Below are 6,959 nucleotides of genomic sequence, written 5' to 3' on the forward strand. Positions count from 1 at the left end.
AAAACCAAGTGTGCTAGGGAATGGAAGAAATATAGAAGGCAAAGGACCCAGGAGAATAAGGAGAGCAGTCGTAGAGCCGGAAACGAATATGCACAGATAAGAAGGGAGGCCCAAAGACAATATGAAAATGACATAGCAGCGAAAGCCAAATCTGACCCGAAACTGTTGTACAGCCACATCAGGAGGAAAACAACAGTCAAGGACCAGGTAATCAGGCTAAGGAAGGAAGGAGGAGAGACAACAAGAAATGACTGTGAAGTATGTGAGGAACTCAACAAGAGATTCAAAGAAGTGTTCACAGAGGAGACAGAAGGGGCTCCAGAAAGACGGAGAGGTGGGGCACACCACCATGTGCTGGACACAGTGCACACAACCGAGGAAGAAGTGAAGAGGCTTCTGAGTGAGCTAGATACCTCAAAGGCAATGGTATCATGTGGGAGTTCGATACGTGGATTATTGTAGAAATACTCACGTAGGCTGTTATTACTTATAATTGCTGTTATGTGGAGGGAGCCCGCAGCCGTTACCTATCTCCTTGGTTACACTCGTAAAACTGACTAGCCGGCTGGCCAGTACCCCGTAGTGGGTCTTTTGAAATAGTGTCAGCTCAGCACAGACCGTGACTCAAGACGGTTGGTCGTTGAGTCAACGGACAGGTTACTGGTAACTGGTTACTACTACTGAGACTGGTAACTGGTTACTACTACTGAGAGCTCGGCGACGCTAACGTATGTCGTCCCGACATACAACTAATACTAACTAGAGATGGCAGGTATACGGCTTGGGCTGATTCTATACAATGGCAAAGTACACAACATTAAACATTATAGATACATAAGTAGAACATTGGAATGAAAGCTTACGTAACTGAAACTGTAATGCAATACAAGGTATACTATAGTACAACTTAAAACTCAACAAATGAACAATGAACTCAACATTGAGATTACAAGTGATAAAAACAAAAATTTTGATCGATCGATCTGTATTCGTGTGATCTACGGATTCTGAGGAAGGAATATATATAAAGAAAGAGTGTTTAACAGAAAGGCAGATTCGGTGCACGCAAATCTAGACTGTTAACTCTCAGAATGCGGAGAGAACACGAACACAAAAAAAAATTCTTTAATACTGATAAGTTGATACTGTAATTATTCATCTATACAGGTTATTTACATTTAACCCCAACTCTGCTAGGGTGTGATTGACATATGCAGAATGGGTGTCATCTCTGGGAGGATCAAACTCTGTAGCATTGGCTAACTCATGCTGTATTTAAGGCAAATCTGAATTGGAAGTTACAAATGATACTTGAGGATTTCTCAATACCTGTCGTGTACGTAGGGAATAACGACATTCAGGTTGATCATCTGACTGAGTATCAGAGGAAGAGAGTACAGGATCAGGAGGATTGTCAGAGTCTGTCACATTAGTCTGGGTTGGAACATCATTATCATCACATACTAACTTCATATGATCCAAATGCGATTCTTTATACTGACCAGTACTAATCTCTCTAACCTTATACTTATTACCAGTGATATGTTCAACTACGCGATAAGGACCAACAAACTTTTGATCAAGCTTTGGCATTGCAGACGTTTTGTTAAAATTAGTCAGCATAACTCTCGAACCTACTTTGATTTTGGATGGCTTTGATCGAGTGTTTGCGACTCTTGTAAATTCTGCTGTTGATTTATGAAGTGTTTCACGGATTCTTCTAAAAACACTTTGAGCTAAGCTGGTACGAGTTGCTATGAAATCATCAGGGTTGTAATTTGGTTTCGGATTAGAATATAACAACTCATAAGGCAAACGTTTATCTACACCATACAATGCATAATGTGGAGTGTCACCTATAGAAACATTGTAAGCAGAATTTATAGCACACTGCACATCAGGTATAACTTCATCCCAAGTTTCACTGTTGGGATTGATAGTGGCTCTCAAGACATCAAGTACCTTCTTATTGGTTCGTTCCGCTAACCCATTGCTGGCAGGATGATGAGGAACAATGGTGGATTTAGAGATCTTGTACAAGGTACACAAATTTTCAAGAATTTCATTACAGAATTCACCTCCATTATCTGTTACTAGGGACTTAGGGGTGGTATGCCTGCAGATAATGCGTTCTTTAAACGCTTTAGCTACTGTCTCGGCAGTCTTATCTGCAATAGGAACTAACTCACAATATCTGGTGAAATGGTCTACCATAACACACAGATGTTTGTTACCTTGGAGGGAACATCGGAAATTAGTTAACAAATCTAGCGCAACTCTTTCCCAAGGTTCGCTAGTAGTTGGATACACTTGGATTGGATTAGGACCATTAGCATTGCCTTTATGTTGCATGCAGACACTACATTTCCTAACATACTCAGAAATATCAGTTGCCATACGAGGCCAAAAGTATTTCAATCTGGCTTGTTTTACTGAACGATCCATACCAGGGTGTGCAACACCTGGTACATCGTGAACTAGCTGTAAGGCTACATTCACTAATGACTGTGGAATTACTAACTGGTATACTCTTCTGCTAGGAGTACCCAACTCGGCTGTTCGATACAGTAATTCTTGGTTCATGAGAAAGTCACTGATGGGTGCTGGTGGTTTCACATTCAGAATAAGATCTTCCTGGAGCAGGAATCGAATCACACCAGACCACATGGGATCTGTTCGTTGAGCATTCTTTACATCTTCAGCACTAAATGGAGGGTCTGCAGTTACTATACTAACATGTCGCGATAAGGCATCTGCGACTACATTTGACTTGCCAGGTAAATGCTCAAAGGTGGGATTGAACTCTTGGATAGTCAAGGTCCATCTAGCTAACCTTCCAGTAGGTTGTTTGTTCTGGAATAAGGGTATCAGTGGAGCATGATCTGTCAAGACATGAACAGAGTACTGATAAATAATGTCTCGGAAGTGCTTTAAAGACCATACTATTGCTAAAGCTTCTTGCTCAGTTACTGTATAATTACGTTCAGCCTTCGTAAGGACTCGGCTAGCAAATGCAACTGCGTTGTACTTGCCATCGGTCTTCTGAGCTAGTACGGCACCTATGCCAATTGAACTAGCATCAGTTGTCAGATAGAAAGGCTTAGAAAAATCTGGAAATTTCAAAATTGGAGCAGAAGTTAGCTTTTCTTTTAGAGTTTGGAATGCTCTTTCTTGACGGAAGGTCCAAACAAAAGGAGCATCTTTCTTAAGCAACTCAGTTGGAGGAGCAGCTATGGAAGAAAAATTGGCAATGAAAGATCTATAAAAACCTGCTAAGCCCACAAAGGATCTTACGGCATCAGCAGTTTTGGGAGTTGGAAAATTTAGTACTGCAGTTACTTTACTTTGGTCAGTCGTAACCCCTCTAGGAGTGACTACGTGACCAAGAAACTTAATTTCTGATCTGAAAAATTGACATTTTGGCAGTTTGATCTTTAAATTGGCTTCTTCAAGCTTACCAAGTACTACATCAAGTCTTTTCAAGTGTGTATCCACGTCTTTAGACATGACGATTACGTCATCTAAGTACACCATAAGTGCATTACCTATGAGACCTCTAAAGATATTAGTCATGAGCCTTGAGAACGTGATAGGGGAAGATCGTAATCCAAATGCCATACGGAGGAAGTGATAATGACCTGTAGGAGTGGAGAATGCAGTTAGTTCTTGGCTGTCCTCGTGAAGAGGGACTTGCCAAAACCCTTGTAACAAATCCAGGGTTGAAAAGACTTTGTTATCTCCGATATTACGTAAAAGATCACCCAGTACAGGGAGTGGAAAGCGATCTGGAATGGTTTTTGCGTTTAACTTCCTAAAGTCAATTACTGGACGCCAAGTACCATCCTTCTTAGGTACTAGTATCAAGGGTGCATTCCAAGGTGAATTGCTAGGTGCAATAACTCCATCATCAAGCATTTGATTGATCAATTCTTCTGCGACAGCAACTTGTGAATGAGGCATTCTGTACGCAGGTATGTAGATAGGTCTAGTACCAGGTTCAAGTGGAATACGATGGGACAATAAGTTCGTTATACCCATCTTCTCACCTGGTAAAGCAATGGCTTTACGACGTTTGTTCAACAGAGTCAACAAACGCCAACATGGTTTCAGGGACGGGAAATCCTGTGTCACAAACCTACTGGAGTTCTATGACATGGTGACAGCAGTAAGACAAGAGAGAGAGGGGTGGGTGGACTGCATATTCTTGGACTGCAAGAAGGCGTTTGACACAGTTCCACACAAGAGATTGGTGCAAAAACTGGAGGACCAAGCAGGGATAACAGGGAAGGCACTACAATGGATCAGGGAATACTTGTCAGGAAGACAGCAGCGAGTCATGGTACGTGGCGAGGTGTCAGAGTGGGCACCTGTGACCAGCGGGGTCCCACAGGGGTCAGTCCTAGGACCAGTGCTGTTTCTGATATTTGTGAACGACATGACGGAAGGAATAGACTCTGAGGTGTCCCTGTTTGCAGATGACGTGAAGTTGATGAGAAGAATTCACTCGATCGAAGACCAGGCAGAACTACAAAGGGATCTGGACAGGCTGCAGACCTGGTCCAGCAATTGGCTCCTGGAGTTCAATCCCACCAAGTGCAAAGTCATGAAGATTGGGGAAGGGCAAAGAAGACCGCAGACGGAGTACAGTCTAGGGGGCCAGAGACTACAAACCTCACTCAAGGAAAAAGATCTTGGGGTGAGTATAACACCATGCACATCTCCTGAAGCGCACATCAACCAAATAACTGCTGCAGCATATGGGCGCCTAGCAAACCTCAGAACAGCATTCCGACATCTTAATATGGAATCATTCAGGACCCTGTACACCGTGTACGTTAGGCCCACATTGGAGTATGCGGCACCAGTTTGGAACCCACACCTAGCCAAGCACGTAAAGAAACTAGAGAAAGTGCAAAGGTTTGCAACAAGACTAGTCCCAGAGCTAAGAGGTATGTCCTACGAGGAGAGGTTAAGGGAAATCAACCTGACGACACTGGAGGACAGGAGAGATAGGGGGGACATGATAACGACATACAAAATACTGAGAGGAATTGACAAGGTGGACAAAGACAGGATGTTCCAGAGATTGGACACTGTAACAAGGGGACACAGTTGGAAGCTGAAGACACAGATGAATCACAGGGATGTTAGGAAGTATTTCTTCAGCCACAGAGTAGTCAGTAAGTGGAATAGTTTGGGAAGCGATGTAGTGGAGGCAGGATCCATACATAGCTTTAAGCAGAGGTATGATAAAGCTCACGGCTCAGGGAGAGTGACCTAGTAGCGATCAGGGAAGAGGCGGGGCCAGGAGCTCGGACTCGACCCCGCAACCTCAACTAGGTGAGTACAACTAGGTGAGTACACGCACACACGCACACACGCAAACACACACACACACACACACCCACACGCGCACCCACACGCGCACCCACACGCGCACCCACACGCGCACCCACACGCGCACCCACACGCGCACCCACACGCGCACCCACACGCGCACCCACACGCGCACCCACACGCACACACACACGCACACACACACGCACACACACACGCACACACACGCACACACACACGCACACACACACGCACACACACACGCACACACACACGCACACACACACGCACACACACACGCACACACACACGCACACACACACGCACACACACGCACACACACACGCACACACACACGCACACACACACGCACACACACACGCACACACACACGCACACACACACGCACACACACACGCACACACACACGCACACACACACGCACACACACACGCACACACACAATGTAACAATCTGAAGAATGAAGTTGTCGAGACGGGACCCATACATATCTTTAAGAAGAGGTACGATGAGGCTCTTGTAGCTGGGAGTAGACTTAGCAGCAACAGGAGCTGCGACTCGACCCGTGCAACCACATTCAAGTAAGTACACTTATCTTTTATATCGTATGTTTTAAACATTTTCTGAAGCATTTTGTATAGTGGATATTTTATGGTTTGTACTGCATATTTAATAACATATATGCTATATATAGGTATAGCGTATGTTTTTCTAACATGTTTTCCATAACACATTTTATAACGCATATCTTCTAACGTAATATTTTAATCCTGCTTCCACTCTTTTCCAAGTTCTACAGAATTGCAACACTCACTAAAATGTCAACCAACTCTAAGTAGTTATCCTTTTATCTACAAATTACGGAGCCGACACGAGCTACTAACACTGCTGGAGGAACTCCAGGAACTAACTCCAAGATATATGTTTATGTGAGGTGTTCCTGAGCTGCCCTTCTGGACTTCCCATTCACTCACCATCTGGCCCAGTCAGAAGCCTAGAATGACGTGTTGGGCCAATCAGAAAACAAGAAATTCCTGTAACTGCTCAGAGCCACTTGTTAATACAACCTTACCAGGGTGAGGATAGTGTCGACACTTATAAATCTTGACTGATAATCTGTGTGTGTGTGTATATATATATATATATATATATATATATATATATATATATATATATATATATATATATATATATATATATATATATAATGTATATATATATATATATATATATATATATATATATATATATATATATATATATATATATATACACACACACATATATATTTATTCATTATTATCACACCGGCCGATTCCCACCAAGGCAGGGTGGCCCGAAAAAAAAAAATTTCACCATCATTCACTCCATCACTGTCTTGCCAGAAGGGTGCTTTACACTACAGTTTTTAAACTGCAACATTAACACCCCTCCTTCAGAGTGCAGGCACTGTACTTCCCATCTCCAGGACTCAAGTCCGGCCTGCCGGTTTCCCTGAACCCCTTCATAAATGTTACTTTGCTCACACTCCAACAGCACGTCAAGTATTAAAAACCATTTGTCTCCATTCACTCCTATCAAACACGCTCACGCATGCCTGC

The 6,959-nt window shown here is 43.2% G+C and overlaps 1 protein-coding gene across 1 annotated transcript in view; it reads right to left on the minus strand.

Moving 5' to 3' along the window:
• Positions 1–6,217, minus strand: part of LOC128686652 (transcription factor SOX-4) — a 272,285-nt gene extending 266,068 nt beyond the window's left edge. The window contains exon 1 of the mRNA XM_070084216.1: positions 5,846–6,217. The gene's annotated coding sequence lies outside the window, so the exon portion shown is untranslated. The remainder of the gene's footprint in view (positions 1–5,845) is intronic.
• Positions 6,218–6,959: the final 742 nt, after the last annotated feature.

The sequence above is a fragment of the Cherax quadricarinatus genome, chromosome 12, assembly GCF_038502225.1.
Source record: "Cherax quadricarinatus isolate ZL_2023a chromosome 12, ASM3850222v1, whole genome shotgun sequence".
Classification (NCBI taxonomy): domain Eukaryota; kingdom Metazoa; phylum Arthropoda; class Malacostraca; order Decapoda; family Parastacidae; genus Cherax; species Cherax quadricarinatus.